The following is a 20,568-nucleotide window of genomic DNA, read 5'->3' as shown; positions in this document are numbered from 1 at the left end:
TTGCCATTTAGCACATCAGACAAAAAGCAAAGATCCTGTGGTTTCAACTGAAGTCCATCCTAACGTCCCCAAAATCAAAGATGTTTGTGATTCTTGGGTATGTGAGAAGAAGATAAGCACGGCCTGAGTTATCAGAACTACAAACCAGACTGGCTGAGCTTCCAGCGGCTAAAGCCAACAGACAAGACCCATGCTATCATCTACGCTCATTCTTTCTTCTCCCATCCTTCAAAGCCTTGGTTATCTTGATCAGGGAGAAAGGAAACGGAAAGCAAAACCATCTGGCACTTCCAAGTACAATGAAAAAAAAATCAATCAGGTTGTAATCACATTAAATCCATAACATTCACACTTCTCTGCCCCGGTCCCGAATCTCATTACTGCTCCAGCAGAAGCAGATGTTTATATCGTGTATCCTGCACTGCTGGGTAAGCTGCAGCCCACCTTGCTGCTGTTGCTGCTGCTCTTTTGATCTGAAAGCAGAAAAAGAAGCAAGCACTCTGAACCAACAACGCTGCTTTTCCTCTTTTGGCAGCTTATTAGCAGAGGTTGTGGGCACAAACCTCCTTCCCCTCCTCTCCGACACCTGCAGAGCTGTTACCAATTGTTTTCTCCTGAGGCTTTTCATCCCCAATCCCCGTCTCTCACGGTGACCTTTATTCTCACCAGGGTTTTATTTTTATCTCCGCTCTCCCTCTGAGGATCTGCTAAAGATGAAGGAGAACTTGTTCCTCCGTAATAGTGAGCAGCCGGGCTTTCAACCCCTGAACTGAGCAGCGATATCAGAAACAGAATGGACAGAAACGAGGCAGGTGCCCCCATGTTCCTGCAACACACGCTTAGAGAAGAACACGTGTCTTCAGAAGGAAACGTGAGCCCTCCTTGGCTGCTCGGTAATAGAGTTTCTTCTTTCATTCACAGAGCAGATGTTCGTGCCACAATAGTGGAAGACGACTACTACGAGTGGAATTGATTGTCACGGCACTGTAAAGAGAGGTGCTCGATGCTTCTGAACATCACTGTGCCATGCTGACAATGCTGAGCAATGTGCAATTAAGGCTTCAATGGAAGGGTCCCAGTAGAGTTTCCTCCCCAGCACTGCAGCTGCCTCACTTTTCAGTGCTCAACTGTATTTGATAAGGAAGCTCCTGATTTCACTGTGATCAGCATGCACTACAGCCTCCAGGTTAGCACCTCTGCAGCCCCCTTGAAAGGGCAGCGATCTGCAGTTTGCAAATGGGGAGACCAAACAGTGATCCAGTCCATGCCATAAAGGGGTGCCAAGGACGATAAAGGTGTGCTCAAGGCTCCGTGCCTCCCGTGTCCCAGCTCAGCATTAACAGCTTGCTGAGTCTTTGCTCTGACTCCATCAATTCAATGGCCATTTAATAATGCCCTATTTTTGTAATGCGGATACATGTCTACTGGGAACTGGACTGAGACCAAATCCTCTTATGCAGGCCCCGAACATCCATCAACTTTTTACAGCCAGCCATCATTTCTTGCCACGGCGTGACTCACTCCCGCTATCTATAAACCCAAGTAGAATTCTACAATTAAGATTAATTGCAATTCAGATGGGTGACCACAATACTGAAATCTGCCCACTTCAAGTCCGGTTAAAAAATACCCACATCAAGCTCCTCTGTCCTTTAAAAATAAAACTTGAAGCTTTATTGAAACCAACTGGAGCTACAGCCTCTATCTGAGATGTGTCATGTCCAAACGACCGTGTCCTTTGGCCTGTCGGTTATGGGATCACTGGGAAAACATTCATGGAAAGCTGCTGTGTGCAGGAAGGAACAACAGGAAAGCCAGGAGCCGCTCTGATTTCTGCTTTTTAACTCCATGCATCTGATGCACTCTGTCACACTACATGGGACATCGCTCCTCAGCACCTCAAGATTAATGAGCAACAGGAACAGGCTCCCAGTTCCAACGTGTTGTGCTATAGATCACCGTGTTCAGTCCTTCCACTGCTACAATGTGCTGCATATTCAATTGCTCCTCTTGCAAATATTTGCATCTTTGAAAGCAGATATATCGCGCCTAGCAGGAGAAAAATGAAGTTTTCTGGCAAGACAGGCACACTTCATTCCATCAATGGATGCAATTCAATCGAGAATGTGGGCCATTTATTGCAACATACGCCTTCTTGGAGCACTTTCTGGAGTATAATTCCATTAAATTTCTCTTTGAGTCTCTGCTTCTCTAACTTTGTTACTATTCTCTCTCTTTTTTTGTGGCCACAGCTCAGCACAGAGAGAAAGCAGAGAGATCTGCCATTAGATAAAAGGGGGGGGGGGGGGAAGAAGGAACAGATAAAAATGCACAGCAAGAAAGGATCAATAAAGCAATTTGTTTGCACAGAAATACTCCAGCATCAACTGGTGTAACACAATGACTACGTTGATTAGTGCTGGATGAGGCACAGGTTCCACACGCCCGAGTTTAATGTGACCTCTACAGCTGCAGCACTTTCTTCACGTGGGTTTCTTGCTACGTATACGTGGATGCTGCTCCTCACCACCAATAAACACCCCTTGAAGAGTTGCTCCATCCTCATAGCGTGCCATCCCCTTGACTTTTCGGCAAATGCCAGATGTGTGGAGTGCAAGAGAGCAAGGAGGAGGGCTGAGGAAAGCTTTGCAATACAGACACTCTTCTTGTCTCTAGGGTGGAAACAGCCCTTTGCAGGAGGCCTCTGTGCCACTCGAGTTCCACTTAAACCCTTGGAACTGCGCTTCCCAAAGGGCCGCATGTTGCTTCACAAAGGCTGAGTGCTTTAGGCATGTACATGACTTGAACTGATCCATGTGAAACTGAATTTCAGCACTCGATAAACAGAGGTCTGCAGGATTGTAGCAGGGAAAATCCAGGCTAACCCTCTTGACAATAATGATTTCACCCCAGTTTTCAGGACCTGCAGGCTCAGAACCGAGCCCTTTAGCCGTCATCCACTGCAACAAGAGTGCTTTAGCTGGAGTGCGTGCCGCCACGTCTTATTTACATATCTGTCTCTAAGCTAGATCTATAAATGGTCCTGATGCAATAATTCAGAGCAAAAAAAAAAGTACCATCTTAATGACTCCCTCCCAGTGATAATTATGTATTTAAATAGTTTCTGTCAACCGAGAAATATTTTCTCTTCTCAAGGCATTATTTTCTTTCTTCTGGGAAAGCAACCAGCTCCTGGGCTGATATTTCTTTGATGAGCTACAGAGCATCTACAACATTTTCAAGGCTGTCCGCGGTGGTGGTGAAGGGTATCCTCATTTCCCCACAAAAAAGATGGAAAATAAAACCCATCACCATCAACAGATGGACGAGGCAGCGGGAGGATTCGCGGGAGCCACCTGAAATAAACTAAGCTGATGGAATTTGGCACTTCTATCAAAACAGATCTTGAGCACAAGCTTCTAAATTCGGCATGACACGCATTTACATTTCTCTTACGGATTTTCTCACTCTGCTGCTGCACCTGAACAATTGCACATAAACAACACAGAGCAAAACATACGGCAGTGGCCACACTTGTTACCCAAGTCCACCCCAAAAAAGTCAGCAGCTTCCACATTAGATAATACAGCATCAAATTGCATTTGCCTTCTAGACTGGGAAAGGTTCAAGGTTTGCAGGGTCTGTATATTACCCTGGAAACTTGTCTTGTACCCAGACAACTTATACACTCATGTCATCATTTTGCCCTCCAAATGGGGCAAGTGCCACTATTCATTTACCAGACTAATCCCTCTTCTCCTGGCTGAAGCAATGGAACTTGAGAAAGCTGGGTTCTCCCACACTTACCCGGTCCACGTGAGGTTTTCTAGAGTCCGTATGCCTGGAACAGCCTGGATTGCCAATGGTTCAGCTTCAAAGACTTGCTCATCCACAGAGAACAACCAAGCTCAAGGCTCCAATTTCTTTTTGATTAGGCCTTTCAAAGCATCCTTCAAAAATCAAAAGGGAAGAATATAACATTATTCTATGGCAATTCCAACATGAAAGCTGCAATATTAGGCTGTTTAAAACAAAAAAGGGTTTTCTTTTTTTTCCTCCCCCCCGTTCTGGAATGAAATGCACCTTATTATAAAGAAAACCCAACAGCCTCCTGATGATAATGACTCAGCCAATTTATCATAACAAAATGTCAACGTCACCCATAGAATAATCATGTACAAATACTTCAAAAACATGAAATGCACCCAATTCTGGGATGACTGTAGGGGTCGCTTATGAAAACAATGAAAATCAGGGGCTTAGGTGACTCGGTTGAATATACAGCTCATTCATTTGCAGTTTCACTGCGGACAAGATGAGTGAAAGCAAGAACGAGAGCGTCTGCATCATAATATTAATAAAACGTAATTAGAAGAAGATTAGCATAGGAGAAAGAAAAGCATCTTAATTCACCTTCCCTCAGCCTGCCAATGCGCCTCTTGCTGTTGATTATTATTTTCAGAGAGCTGGTGTTTACAAAAGTTTGATTAGATTGGAAGAATGCAAATTAAGAGAGAACTCACTGACAACATATTCCTCTTTGTGTGCAGGAAGGTGCTGGAAATCCCAGCGGGCACCACAGAGGATACGTGAGCTAGATTGAACACGGATGGTGTTGGCCATCCATTGGTCTACTGCCATGTCTGGAGAGGCTCATGGCCTGCTGAGATTGTGTGCTTGGCCATTAAACACTTATTTTCCCATGGAGAATAGAATCATTGAATCACAAGGGCTGGAAAAGACCTCTAAGACCATCTAGTCCAACCACCCACATACCACCAACACTACCCACTAAACCACGTCCCTAAGTATCACACTGTGCCTGATTTCAGATTTGGCAGAGCTGAGCAAAGCAACCACAGCAGAGCAAAGACAACATGTCTATCACAGAGTGGAGGAGCATTAGAATAAAGATGAGGGGAAGCATCATGTGTTTTCACTGTTTCCTCAAGGGGAAAATATGCTTTTCCTGCCTGCATTTATTTAAACACGAGTACACAATTTGCCTTTGGTAATACGCTTAGTTGCGATTTGAAAGGCCATTCCTGGAACAATGAGCATCTCTGAGCTTCCTGCAGCCATTCAAGGCAGAGAGAAAGAAAGAAAAGCAAAAGGGTCTTTTTTGTATGGCCAGCTGCTGGACCACAAGGGCTGAAAATGATTTTGGCTGTGCACAATGGCACAAACTAAGAAAAAAACCCACCATCAACAAAACCCCACACCTCTCAAGCTAGGTGGACGATAAGGGGCTTTGATAGCAGCAGTCCCTTTGTACATCCAGACCGCCCCTCGCCTCTAACACTCATCCTTTATCCCTGATGGATTCAACAAACCCTTCAAGGAAAGAAAAAGATGACAAAAAATCTCTCCTTCAGACGCTATCCTACATCTTTTGTTACAGTACGAAGGCTCATAATCTGCACAAAATCATTCACTTGCACTCCAACGGAAGCTAACAAACTGAGGGCTCAGAGAGAAAGCCACTTTGGCATTTCATTCACATCGTATTTTCAAAATTACATAAGCACTGTTCAAGTCTCAACACTGAATATCATTTGAGCCAGTCAAGGAAGAAATCCAGCCTTTTGTAACTGCTACCAATAACTTCGGCATTAGCTGCGGAGACATGATAGCATAGAGCAAAAAAGCTGTTTATTTTTATACCTAATCTAGAACACACATTTCCTCACAGCAAGGAAGATTAAGGCAGTTTATACACCAAAACTGTTTATGAAGATGAACAGCCACCTTTGACCTCAGCTTAGTGAGAAAAAACAAGCCATTAACATCAGAAATACGACTTCTGCTGTACCCAGTTCACTATATCCTCCTGTGGTGATAAACAATAATACAGATAATTATTGTGTTATCTGTTGCACCGTGATATCTCTTCTCCTATCAAACACGCTGTGTCCCCGCAGTAAAACCATGGCTTAATAGAAACTCAGCTGCTGAGTCCACCCACTGCTCACACACGATGGTCCAGCATTTCCAAATTCACCTCCCCCAGCTATTACACCTGGCTGGTTTAACTCCCCTGGGCAGGTATCAGCAGAATTGACTCGTGCTTAATCACACCAAATGCAAGAAATAGATTTTCCTCCCTGGTTGGTGTTGCTTTCTATGAGTTTTTATATCACGTTCAAAGAGTGATTCCCTTCCATATGACACTCATGAGTAGAAACGTTTTAACTAGAAAGCTCACGAGTGTTTGACGTTTTTCTTCATAAGATTTATCATCATCATCCACAATTTTCCACTTCTGAGTGGGCTGCAGTTGAGGCATGAAGATCTGTTCTGTCTTTGTAATCCAGCCTCGCTAAGGAGATGAAAAAGAGGCACAGGGAGAAACACAGCTCTGCTTTCCCAGCCTCTTTCACTCTACTGCAGAAGGTCCAATGCCCTGAGACACCCAACTTGGGGGTATCCCAACCTGTGATATGGGTACCTGCAATGACTGGGACAAGTCTAAGGTAGGAGTTACTCTTTAGAGACCTGTCATCTTGAATGTTAGAAAGGGCCAGGAAACAGCAAGTAAAGTTCCATTGAATTCAACAATTAATCATAAAAGTATAGAATATCCCTGGTTGGAAGTCTTCCTCTACATCCCTCTTGTGAGTTCCCATCTGGAGTATTGTGTCCAGGCCTGAGGACTCCAGTACAGAAGGGATGCAAAGTCCTTGGGGTGGGTTCAGAGGAGGCCACAAAGTTGCTCAGAGGGCTGGAGCACCTCTGGTCATATTGTCCTTGCTCCTGGAGAGGGACTTATACACACACATCACTGGGACAGAACTGATACTTCATCATCCACCCAACAGCAGCAGGACAGTAACAAGTGACATTAACTTTGGGCATTGTTTTGCATTCCATTAAGGCTACTACATGCTTAATTAATTAGAGCCACTCCATTTGAGATCTGACTGATGACACTGCCTGCTCTGCAGTTCTATCTGTTGCAGTTCTATCAGATGCAAAGCCACTGCCAAAATGACACCCAGGCAAGGATGAGAGTCAGCAGCACAAGCAAGAAGCTCACCTTAAGCACTCTGAAACCACAGAAACAAAGGAAAAAGAAGAAATTTCAGGGTCTTGCCTGCTGGGGAGTAATGCTTGTGGGCTGCAGCACCTCTCTGCACCACATGCAGTGCTGGCACAGCCACCTCCCATTCCACCATCTCGGTACAACCAACTCTGAGTGATGAGGCAGGAGAAGGATGGATGGCTGCGGCATCACAAAGAGCCAGAGATGACTGATGGGTCCAAAGAGAAAGCTGGGATTCCTTGATTAAAACAGAAACTAATTGATGGGCTCAGAGATGCAGATGATGGCTCGAAGCTTCCGTCCAGCAGCAGCGAGAGGAGGCTGGATTGAGAGGCAGGAATTGCTGCTTCAGCATAAAAAGAAATGAGAAACTTGGGTGTCACCGATGTCAAACGCCAGCAGGAGAAGAACAGAGTCAGCAGTGCTTTTTCCAAACATCCTGGGGGACTGGCTCTGGTCACATGAAAAGAGCAAGCAAGGACTCTTCAAGGATGCTTGCCACTCTTCCAGACTTCAGGGGATCAGATTTACGGACCACTCAGCAAAGACAACAGTGAGAAGAGTGTGAAGGGAGGAAGGCTGGCAGAAGGCGTGCTGGGTTTACAGTGCAAGAGTGTGGACAAGCTTACAGCCAAGGCTGAGCCTCAGAAGGCGTCTCTGCCCATCTTACTGCACACACGTTGGGAGAAAAAGGATTTCAAAAGAAATTCTGCACATTTACATGCAGTCAAGTAATTAATAGCTCTAATGATTTCATGAGCCAGGAATTCAAGCCTTAGCATACAGGACTCAGCATCATCCCACACCATTTCATACAAAACTTACACAAAGTTAGCACATGGAACATCTTTTTCTCCCAGTCCACTCCATGCCAGAACAAAGTGACTCTTTGCATTGGAGCTCCTCCTGCTCTTTTAATGCATTGGAGCCCACAAAGTCAGAACCAACGTCTGACTGCGGTACACAGTGATAATCCTGCTGAGAAAACCACCCAGAGATTGGGTGTGGAAATTCTGTTTGCCACAACATCCCTTTGGCAAAAGGCTCCTCTTGCCCACTTAGAAACTGGGGTTAATGTTCCCTTTTTCTTCCCTACTTAGAGGAGACTATAAATGATTCTCCTTGAGCACCTTGCATGATAGCTTGTGATCCCTGACACACTGAAGCATAAACATGAAACTCAACGATCCCTTCATTCATTAATGAACCACAGCCAGAAAATTCAGTGCAATTTCTGCTAAAGAAGGCCCTGAGCGTTTTTATACCTCTCATCATTTATCCCCAATGGCTGCAATTTGGAAATTATTAACAAACTTAATGCACAAATAAAGATTTACAAAAGTTTCGCTCGAGTTTAGACACACATTTGGCTCCAGGAAAATGAAATTCAGATCTATGACAGATAGGCTACGAAAGCTTTTGGAAACATCGACAAGGAAAAATCCATTACAAACTTGGAATTAATCTCAACAATCTTACCTATTGATTTTTTGCCTTTTTATCAATTGAACTTCTTGTTCCTGAATAACTCATTTGCAGGTAATAGACTGAAATAACAAAGTCCTACACAGTTATAATTGACGCTATTTCCTAGAACATGTTCATCGGAAATTATTGGTCTAATAATGACTTTTCAGATACCAGGATAGGCTAAACAAACTCCAGGCTGCCATAAAAAAAAGCAGAAAGCTTAATTAAATTCCATTTCAGGCATCAGAGTCCAGCACTTTCCTTCTCTATCTTCTTTAAGATAGGATAAAAACCTTCTGGTTCATTTGCATGGGAAGGACAACCAGAGAATGGCATTATACAGTGAGCACAGGGAGGGTAACAAGCAAAAATAGGCCCTTAATCAATTTGCCTTGAAAAACAGTGATCTTATCCTGTTTTCAGGAGGGAATGAGGATTCTCTCTTCTTCTGTTTTATTTCCTCAGTGGTAAGAGGAGTTGGGTATCGTTATTTCCATACTGCTTGTTCTTTGTTTGATTTGTTCCCTGTGATATGATACACAGATTGTGTCTCACAGAGGTCAGCATCACATCCCAAGTGCTTTCTCTGCCTTTTCCTCCCTATATAACTTCCTCTGGAGCAGGGAATCTCTCAGAATGAGATTACGGTACATCTGTAAGCACTCAGTGCTGGCATGGCGAGAGCCTTCATTACCCCAAGGAGCTTACAACTTCAATTATACAGAAAGCAGGAGTAAGAATATTACATTCATTTCTCCTCGGCAGGAGAAACAAAAGCAGAGAAACTCAGTGCCCTTATGACAAAACTTCAAGAATCACAGAGTCATTAAGATTGGAAAAGATCACCAAGGCCCACCCCCTCCATGCCCACTGACCACAGGTTGGACAGAGAAGTGATGGAAACCTCATCCTTGGAGATACTCAAAGTCAGGCTGGACTGGACTTTAAGCTCCCTGATGTCCCCATTCATTGCAGGGATGTTGGACTAGATGACCTTCAAGGGTCCCTTCTAACTCAAACAATTCTATGATTCAGTTGATTCTATCATCCTGCTCACCCTCCTTAAGTCATGGCAGCCCAAGGGAAGGGAGCTGGGAGCATCTGAGTGGGTCCTGCCCACTTCTCCCCTGTGCCAATCCAAATACGTTCATGAATTTAATGAGCAAAGCCTACTTCTGAGTTTCCAATCCATTCTGCAGAATATTGAGCAGAGCAATCAGAATTCATTGCATGGGTACAGGCAGCACTGTACAAGCCTCCTTCCATTCTCACAGTCACATAGATAGGGCCTGCCAACGTGAAATTACCTGCAAATCCAGAGAGCCTGTACTAGGTGAAGCAAGTGGCTGGGCCTATAATTAATCCAAATGCCTCCTCACTCTGGCTGCACGTGAGAAATCTTGACTGAAACTCATACGTGAGCAGCCAGAGCTGCACTGGAAACTGTCAAACACCAGACCCAGGGAAATAATTAAATCCTTTGGGTGTCTGTTTCAAAGTGAGTCTCTGAAAGAGTTTCTTTTCACTGCTACTGCTTCTTCTGTGCTCCAGGGTATGGGGGACAGAGACAGGGAAGATCCAGGCTAATGCTGGCTTTTAAACATCACCAACATCTGCGCCACTCATTTAAGGGTTGACTCAAATGCAACTGCAAGTCTAAACCACACCTGTTTTGACTGGGAAGTCATTTGGTTTGCTTTCTGGGTCCCTAGCTTTGATTTCCTTGGATATACCCTCATACCTCTAGGTCAAAGTTTCTCATCTTTGAATTTTAAATAGGGACTTTTGAGACTAAAAAGCCATTGTGAATGAGAATTTTCTGCTTAGGTGAAATGGGGTCCCTAATTGACAATAATCAATTTGCCGTGTTCGACTATCGTCATCAGATGTGAGTCTGGAATATATGGAGCAAAGAGTAATTGCTGATGATGTATGCAGCAAGAGGCAGCCCATGGTACAAATGTAACATGTCCTTTTTTATCCGCATGGAATATTAGGAAAGCAGACAATCATTAAAGAAATATAAAAACCACTGAATGGATTCTGCATTAGAGGATCATTTACTTTTGTTTTGCTTGTACTTCAGACCATCTTCTCTTTATGTTTGTATTTAAACAAGCAGATTTCATTTCATTGTCTGCCCCAGAATAGATTGACAGTGGAAAAAATCAAAAAGTACTAATTAATAACAGAAGTATTTATTAATTTAGGAGAGTTGAGTTGAGAGGGGACCCTGTGAAGACAGCTACTGCCAAAGGAAGTCAGTGCAGAGGTAATGTAAAACACATTACCTTCAATGCACAGATTACAAAGAGTTAATAAGGGGCAAGTCCATCTTTCTGTCATTCCAGTAACTCAAGAGCTACTTACAGCTGTCTTTACAGATTATTCATGCCTGCAGTGTGCTCCTAACACTTCTTAATCATGTGTTAAGTACTCGCTAATGGAAAGAAAGCTTTATTTTAACACATGCCTGCTACCAACCTTTTCAGAGGATCATAGAATGGCTTTGGTTGGAAGGGAACTCAAAGATTATATAGTTCCAAGCCCCCAACACCTGAACATAGCTCTATAGCATGGCCTAGGCAGGCAACAGCCAAGCAGTTCATATTTAAGTTAGAGGTCACTGGGTTTGATGATTGGACTTGGTTACCTTGGAGGCCTTCTATAACCTTAATGATTCCATTGCTACTATTTGCTCCACATTAACACCCACAGACCCTTATGAAGAATAAAGTCACATTCTGCCATGCAGCAGGATATGCCCAAAGAGGTGGGAAGAGGAGAAGCCCTCTTCAGAGAATCACAAAGATTGGAAGAGACCTCAAAGATCATCTAGTCCAACCACCACCAATACTGCCCACTAAACCATGTCCCTAAGGACTACATCTTCACATTTCTTGGACACCTCCAAGGATAGCAACCCCACTACCTCACTGGGCAGCCTGTTCCAATGCATCACCACTCCTTCCATAAAGATCTAATATCCAACCTCCTCCATAGGGTAACATGGTGCCAGGTGGAGACGTGACCTGATGGTACCCACCAACCCAGCAATCAATCCATCCCGTCTGCTGGCCCTTCTTCTGCCCCCTGTGAAACTCCACTGTTCGCATCTATCACACATTTGCTTATTTAACCAACCTCCGACTTGATGAGAAATAAACACAAACAGGCAGCAACTTCACAGCCCTATTTCTTATTCAGTCGCTGACAATACCTAATGAAGTGGATAAATGATTAATTAGGAAACAATATTTCTTTAGAGAAACCAGCTCTTGGGGATTAAAAAAAAAAAGAAAGCAGAAGAATCCCCAGGTGCTGCTCGTTGGTCTGTAACCCACTATTTTAGTGAGCAAAGGAGAAGCTGAAACAGCATGAGAGGAAACACAGCAGTGTTTGAGCAGAGCAGCGCCAATAAACAGCCCTCAAACAAATGGCTGGGCGTCATTTAACGCGCAGCTCCCTGGCTATGCAATTAACTCCTCTGCCATTCCTGATAGATGCAGAGCTCCAGGAATGGTAATTCATTGTTAAGATCAGGCTGCTGAAAAATTATGAATCTAAGGGGAATAAAAGGGGTGACTTTTTGTGATCCACGTTGCATTGTGGGAGTTGCGCTGCCTGCAGCAAAAAATAATGAGAATAATACAATATTGAACCTTTTTTTTTCCCCCTCAAAGAAAATCATTTTACAGCCTTCCCATACCAATATGCACTAGGCTACCGTGCCAGAAACACCAGGCAGGATATTATATCTCTCAAGGTATCTTTCTGCATAACCCCAGACTATTATTAAAAGACTCCCAATTAAGAGTTTTAAGAGATGCATACGAAAACTGGAGTTACAGACTCCAGTTCCATCTCAGGGAAAAGTTGAAATATACCATAATCTCTTTTAATTGAGTTGTGTGCTAGGCAAGAAGTTGGGAGCGAGGCATTTTATGCTTTGCATTCCTGTTTAGGAAGGGGACAACAGTGGTCAAAGCCAGCAGTGAAGCAATGGGAATCTCAGTTTAAAAGTGTTGCTTTCTGATAGTTTTGCTTCTTTTTATGTTCCACAGCATTGAAAAGTAAAATAAAAAATAAAAAAATTATTAAAAACATAATTCACACATCAAACTGCAGCAATAATAGCAATAGAAAGGTCAACTCAACCGTGCTATACCCAGGCAATGGAAAACAAAGCATTGATTTTAGCTTTGTGTTTCTGACCCTTAAGTCATGGCTATTTTCATTAAGAATATCTTGTTCTGCAGACTCCAAGCAAAGCAGCAAACCCAATAAAATAACTTGATGAAGCATTGATGGCACCGATTCTAATTTTTCTCCTCAACTACTGACAAAGAGCTGAACGCTTCCCATTCTCTTCCCATTCCTGACACTGTGTTTGGAGAGAATCACGTCTTCAAAAGCACAGGTTCACATTTATCCCACCACAACTGAACCATTGCAATATCCAGGTCCTCCTCATGAAAAATACATAACTTGCTCTCACTTTGCATTTGAAGAACATCTAAGGCAACACAATGTCCCACCTGCACACTTTGGGTGCTTTGGGTCTTCCCAGCAGTGCCACCCCCCCCCAACTGAGCTTTGCCTTTGGAATCATTCCACCTCCATTTTCTTTGGAAGAAAGCAAAGAAAGAGAGCAGCTGAAATCAATCTGTCACTGCCGCATTCACCTCCCTCCTTTCTCATTTCTCTTTCCTTCTCCCCGGAGGATGGAAGTGTAAAAAGTCATTTCCTGGGAGCTGAAATCTTTGGCATGCCTACACTTGGTATTCCTGCCTCGCCGATACTTGACAGTGCTACTGTGTACAGACACACTGGGCTGCCCGTATTGTTTAGGTATATATTCCAGCACAGAATCATAGAATGGCTTGGGTTGGAAGGGACCCCAAGGATCACAAAGTTCCAACCCCCACATGTGGCACCACATCAGGCCCCATGGCCCCATCCAACCTGGTCTTGAACACCCCCAGGGATGGAGCATCCACAGCCTCTCCAGGCAACACAAACACAAATCCTTTGCCCTTGAATCACTGCTTCACCTTTATTCCCTTCTCTCCATTGGGACCTACAGGAGCTGAATTCCAATTGCATCACCTTCCCCCAGCACTGATAGATCCTGTGCTTTTCCAAAGGCTGTGACTCCAAGCAAACATCCTCAGGGCATTTAGCCCTTCTCCCCAACCAGCAGGCTGGGCTCTTTCTCTGCATGTGTTTTCCTCCCAAGAGTTTCCAAGCCAACAGTTCTGGACAGAGATCATTAAACCTTAAATGACCTATAAATTCCTATTTAAAAAAAGGAAAAGCTACATTTAATTCATTTCCTGAATTTCCACCCAACGTGGCTGCTGACTGTGTCAAACTCCATGAGGCTCAATAACTCCAAACCTATTTGCTATTACGGTCCTGCACAGGAACAATTAATATCTATCTTGGGGCTTTACATTGCCTTGTTGCTGTAGTTTTTTAATGTTTTCTGCACAAAATCAACCACAACAGCTGAGTCCTCAGAGGATACCTGAGAGAGTCCCAAAGATCTGCCCTTCTTGGGGAAAAAAAACCAGCTTCTGCTTGAAATGTTTTTGTTATTTCTACCTACCCGAGGAGGAAAACAAGGACAAAAACAGGCAGACAAACATTCCTCTTGAGCAAAGCATCTAACACTGATAAAATACATTTCCCTTGGGTCTGAAGCAGCGTAACCCCTTGGCAAGTCCCAGAAAGCACAGATTTTTCAACCACCCTCTGCAAAATCATTTTCCTCTGCTCCCTCCATCTTTTTATTTCTGAAGACTCCAAAGAAAACTCTATAGAGTTTTCCCCAAAAGGACAGGTTAACCCTATTTGATCAATCCAGAGCACACCCTCAGGGACAGCAGAGCTGGCCCATGGCAGGGCCCTGATGTTCCCTGGGGATCCCTTTGCTGTGCCGTGGTGTTTCATGGATGTAGGCTGGTGTTTGCTTCTGCTTGCTGCTGGCAGTCCCCTGTGCACACCACTCAAGTCACTGCCACATCAAGTGATGCTGCTGCCCCTGTGCCTACCTGCTCTGCCAACACACAGCTGCGCTCATGCTTTTCAAGCCAACATCCCACCCCAAACACATTGCTCCTAACCCTAAATGCCCTTTAAATGTCTCTTCCAAATCCAAGGATTTCATGAGGAATCCAAGGAATCATTTCTCAGCCACCACCACCAGAAGCCAGAGCTTTTGCAAGCCCTTACACCAAACACCAGTATGGTGAGCCCTGCACATGCAGGATGCATGTTGTGTATTGCTTGCCTTGCTCTGTGTCTACTTTACCCTTGGCCATGGCTGAGCAGCTGGAAGGACAGTTGCTCATTTGCTTTGCTCCAAGCTGGCCTCTACAAATACAAATCTATTCACCTGTCAGGCGGATCTGATTCCCAGCATGTCCCTTCCCCACGTTGTTCTGAATCACCGATGGCCACAGTTCACAGCACCCCAGCCATCCAGAGAAGGAGCTCTACAAATAGCTCTGGCAAGCTGACAGCAGCCTCTGCTGTCATGACATAACCCTGAGCAAGTCAAGGAGATCCTGTCTCCAAACACCCTGCCTGCCACAGGTACCACACCAAAGCAGCTGCTTGCACAGGTCTTTGCCCATTGAAGCAGGCATGTGTCAACTTGGATATTAAGAATGATTAAGTTAGATTAAAAAGAAATGTCCAAATCCCTATGCAGCAAAATCCACAGACTCCTATTTCCAACAGTGAACTTATCTGGATCAAGCATGATTCAATTCCCTGCTGCTCCAGATTCCTGCAAGTCCATCATTTCCCAGGTAGGAGCCTGAGCCCAAACATTAGGACCTGAGAGCCTGATTCACACCCAGCTTTGTAATCACTGCAGATCCACCGTGCTGCTGCCAAACTCTGTTTTTTCAGGCCTTTTGAGGTGTTTGCAATCCATCGGCCCAAATATGTTTATGCTAAATATTAAGGGCATGACTTGGCTGTGTAAACACAGGCTTTTGACAACGCTTTGTGGCTGTTCTGCCTCAAATTATGGCCAGGCAGCAATTGGTGGTGACAGCGCGTGCAGGGAGAGCAGCTGAGCTGCAGGAGCCGGGTGCTGGGCAGCCCTGAGCTGCAGCTGTGAATTCTGGATGTGAAGCAGGCTGACACAGGCAATACCAAGCCTGTTTTAATTAATAATAATTGGCAAGGCTCTGAAACAGCACTCAAAAATGCTGCCCTTCCCAAAGGCCAATGCAGAAATGAACTCTGCATTAAGAGCTGCCAAGTTTTCCACTAAGAAAGGAAAAAAAAAATCCCATTCCCTATGGGGATGTCTGTCTTGGGGGTGTGTGTACAGGGGAAGCAGGCACAGCACAGGATGCTGAGCAGATCAGTTATTCTCTCATCTCAATGAGCAGCAGCACTATTAGTCAAAAGAAAGCTTCTGTATGTTTCATTATTGCTAAACATCTGAGACAAACCACTGCTGACATCACGCAGAGACTTCCCACTCTTGTTAGAACATTTGGTTCATGCTTTACTACTCAGGATCTTCCCCACCACCTCCAAAATGCCTGGGGAAAATAACATTAAGAGATTAAAAGAAAAGCTAACTGCTTAATGGTAGAATGAAATGCATCCAAACTCACTCGCTGTTTATGTAATAATAATTACAGCTAGGAGAGCCTTCCCTGGGAGAGCCCTGAGTCCTCATGCAGGTTTATCTTCATAAATGAATCTGGCCCATAAACTGTTTTCATAATCTCATTTCCAGTCTTGTATTGCTACTAAAAGCCATTAAATGCAGCACAACCAAAGGAAGAAGCCTGGATGCAGGTTTAAGCTTGGGTTTGAAGTTCAAAGGTAGAAAGGAAGATAACTGGCTCTGAAGCATTGTGAGCTGCAGGGGGGCAGATCACATCATGGAATCAGAATTACAAGCTTGTAAAGGACCTACAAGATCATCCAGTCCAACCGTCCTCCCATTACCATTGCTACCACATTATAACTGACCTATGAATGTCTGCATGTCAATACCACTTTACTCCCATCTGCCTCTCCTCCGTTCCAGTCTGGTCCCTGGGACTTTGCTGGCACTGAGAGAATAAATGTATTGTCTACCACAGTTTGCACTAAAGAAACCTAAATCTTTCACAGTTCTTTAAGGGGGCCTGGAAATATTCGCAGCCAGGCATCCATCTGATCTAGTTTGCTCTGGGCTGACTCCGAGACATCTTGAAAATTTAATGCAATTGGAAAGGCAGGAGGTGTTGCTCCGTGATGAAATGTCACGATTGCACTGGAGACAATGACACTGCAAATATCATCCTAAAGGATGCCTTTGTTTTTCCTTCCATAAAGAAAAAAATAAAGGATGGGGAAAGAGAGAAAAGAGAAAAGAAACAGATGATTTGTGTCAGATGATCATTTTGATGTTCTGTTCCGAAAAATGTTTTGTTAGAAGGAGAAGTCAATTAATTTGATTCTTCCCTTGGCGTGCTCTCGGTGTACACAAATTTATTCGGGTAGAAAGACCTTTGACAGATGATGTGCTAGCAAAAATTCTCAAGGCTTTTGGGCTTGATTTAAGATGGATCTGAATGCAGTTGCTGTGGATGAAAGAGGAGGCTGCGTAAAGGACACACTTCAGTACTCATGTTATATAAATGTCTCTACAGACAAATGAGAGGAAGAATCGCTTTGTGGGCTGAAGCATGGGGAAAAGAACAAGGGCAGAAGGGATTTGGGGTCAGTTTGCGGCTCTGTCACTCCCACTCTGGAGAACATCTGGTAAATATCTTAATTACACCGTGCCTCACCATACAAGGCAGAAGATGATTTGGATGAGAGCTCTCCAGAGCAAGGACTGAAAAACTCCACACTCATCCAGAGATATCCCAAGCTTTGACTTGGTTGAGTCACTCATGAACTGCAAAGAGCTGCGCAGGGGAAGGCAAAGATCCTGAAGCCATCACTGGGGCACAACTACCTAAATAAGCCCAAATTTGCCTTTGACTCTGGGTTTCACAATCAAAACCCTGGACTTCCATGTACAGCTTTATGGATTTAACAACAGGAGAAACTGAGGCAGAGACATAGAGCCATGTTCACACTGAACACACATCAGGGGCAGAAGCAGAGACGAGCTCTCGCCCTGAGCCATCTTCATAGAATCACTGAAGGTTGGAAAAGACCTCAATGATTCCCAAGCCCAATTCCAACCCATTCCCACTGCGCCCACTGACCACCTCCCTCAGTGGAGGGTTCTCAGATTCAGAATCACATTGTGCCATAACTATAAGAGAAGAGATGCTTTTAAGTCTAACCTCAGCGCACTGCATTCAGTGAATTACCCTGAGCTTCACCCAGCCTGGAAGGGTGCCCGAATCTACTGAGAGAAGCACAGAAACATCTGAAGTAAATTTGTACTTGCATTAAAATGTACAAATTTCCCCAACCGGAGCGTCCGTATTACTGAAGTGTCTGAGAATGTCACAAACATTTATTATGTCATCCTTTTAAACCCATGATTTCCTTCTGCTCGACTTCCTCCTCCTTAAAAACACAGGAAGCCCTTGCCTGAAGAATTCATACCAGAAACACTCAAAGGAGAATGTTAATATTTTATACTTATACAGGCTATTCTATCCACAAAGAATGAAAATGTCTGCTCACAATTAAGAGCAGAACACGAGTTCAAGACTGTGTTACTGACTGTGCTAAAGATTTTGGGCAATTGGTTTCCCTTTGAATGCCTCATTCACCCCCTATTGTACGTTCTTCCACAAGGATGCAGAGGGAATAAAAAGCTCTGAGTTGCTGCATTGAAACGTGAAATGTTATTTATTGTATTAATGTTTTTGCCTTTGACCATTACTGCAATCTTGTCTTGTCAAAGCTCACCCTGAAGATACACGTTGTGTCATACATTTATATGAGGGTAACAACGCACACCAAAGACAAACTGGAGGTCTACAATACAGGCTTATTGTCTACAGGATATAAAAAGAGAACCAGACACAAGGCAGATGTCTTTTGGGTTCCACAATTTCAGGTTTTTATGGTTAACTAACAGCGCTCATAACGAGCCTGATATTCCTGCACATCAAAATGATTCTCCCACTTCAGCAGATGATGTAGCACATTAACTTTTATCTCCAGAATTGAGGCTTCTGTTTTGTGAACCAGCATGGAGAGACTATAGAAATCGCTGTCCCAAACAACAGCCAACTTTCAATTGAATGGCATTTAGTATTTGAAACTGACCTATAGACTTCTGACCTCTGTAAAAAAAGAGGGCAACCTATTGGGGGGCCTATATGCCTAGTAGTAACTCAATGCCTACTGAAGTGCAATGGAAAGCACAGCAATGACAACAGAACAGCAAGGTCCCAGACTGCAGCAAACAAGGATTTGCTCAAATGCAACAGCCATGAGCACAGAAACAAAGAAAAGAAGCTGCTTACCTTCAGAAGGTCTCAGGTATACACAGATCTCCAGCAAAACACCCTGATCTCCACTGCCAACCCTCAAATGAGGTGTTGGAAAGGGTAGATCTTGGCTCCAGCCCTTCCAATCACTCAGACACATTACATGCACTTAAGCTCCCCTGGGTAGGCCCTGCCTTCCCACCAGGTGGGATGATAAGAGCTTTTTGTCCATAAGACTTGGTGCTTCCCTTCAAAGCCTTTTGCAAACATTTGAGAGTTAAGTTTGATCACAGCTGTGTGAGGCAATAAAGTATTATTTCCCTTCTTGTTTTCAAAGGGAGAAAACACCCAGGCAGTAAAACTCTGGTTCTACTTTCTGTTGCCTTATCAAGTCTGTAAGTACTTTTGGGGATCAGGGCACAGCTGTCTTGCTCCAGGCCACACTGATTGTCCCTGTAGAAGCTGTGATTGGAGCTCAGTGTCTCAGCTCCTGGCCCTACAGCTGAAGCATTGAGTGACTCTCATCCCCCCTTTGCAGCTTCTCCTTGTGATGCTGCAATCCTACACACCATCCACACCAGATTCCAGTCTTCCCATCTGGTGACCCCTCTCTCCTTTAACTTCCCCTTATCTTCACATCCTTATACATTACCGCAGAGAAGGTTGCTCTACCTCACAGGGTTTCCCACAGCCTGCACAAGTAACTTTATTCTGGCCCATCTCCCTTTATTCTGGCCCATCTCCTGACACCTGTGGGCACAGCCTGACTCTCAGAACCAGCTGCTCTCAGGTAATGAATTCAGAGGACTAATGGGCACATAAGCCAAAGGGTTTGTGTGCACTGTCACAAGAATTTCTCAGTCCAACAGTAAAAGGCTCCTGCAAGTCATCAGTGTATTCCTGCTCTCCCATCTGCAGATGCTTACAGAGAGGGAATAGCCACATCTAATTAATTCAAATGACACAGCTTTTCCCGAGTCGAAACCCACATTTTCCATGACCCAATTAGGCTGCTGAGATCAGAAGGCAGACCTGAGCTTGGCTTTGCTTCACGCCACCGCAGGCAAATAGGGCTGTAAAGGCAGCTCTGCTGCCTACCTGCCCTCCATGCTGCTTTTGTGCACTGCTTTTGCCAGTGGCTGATGTGTGACCAGTTCACTATATAGTGCTGAAAGGCAGATAAATAGCATTGAATGATTTATGTCTTTGGGTCAGCCACGCTGGAGGTTCAGGAGAGCGGGGTAAGGGCACGAAGCAGCTTAAGAAACCCACAAACTTTCTATGCATCCATAGCACAAATAATTCCAAAGCACTGTTTTGAGATTCATCTGCTCCTTTTCTTTTACCAGGTTTGAAATGCCTCACAAGTCTCCTTTCATCTGTTATATTTCCTCCCTGGCTTTTCACTAAGAAGTAATAAACTCCCTTAAAGTGACAAAGGTACTGGAGTTTGTCTGGAAGGAGGCTCAGCCAAGGCTGACAAATGTTCCCAGCCTTCATGTACCTTGTCCAGTGCATCAATGAATCCTCACCATCAATTGCCCGGTACTCCAGACTGATAACAAGTGTCTAATCCAGAAGAAATGCTTTTCTGACGTGTTTCTGACAGCACCTAAGCATAGTGGCTCATAG

The 20,568-nt window shown here is 44.2% G+C and overlaps 1 long non-coding RNA gene across 2 annotated transcripts in view; it reads right to left on the bottom strand.

The window, feature by feature from the left end:
• The window catches only part of LOC107323706, a 141,945-nt gene that overhangs the window by 8,216 nt on the left and 113,161 nt on the right, over positions 1-20,568 (bottom strand). For both annotated transcript variants that reach the window (XR_004309503.1, XR_004309504.1), the window contains one exon: positions 3,808-3,950. This is a non-coding gene — a long non-coding RNA (uncharacterized LOC107323706). The remainder of the gene's footprint in view (positions 1-3,807; positions 3,951-20,568) is intronic.

Source organism: Coturnix japonica, chromosome 22 (genome assembly GCF_001577835.2).
Source record: "Coturnix japonica isolate 7356 chromosome 22, Coturnix japonica 2.1, whole genome shotgun sequence".
Classification (NCBI taxonomy): Eukaryota; Metazoa; Chordata; class Aves; order Galliformes; family Phasianidae; genus Coturnix; species Coturnix japonica.
The sequence above is the reverse complement of the archived record's forward strand: the minus strand, read 5'-3'. Positions and strand labels throughout refer to the sequence as shown.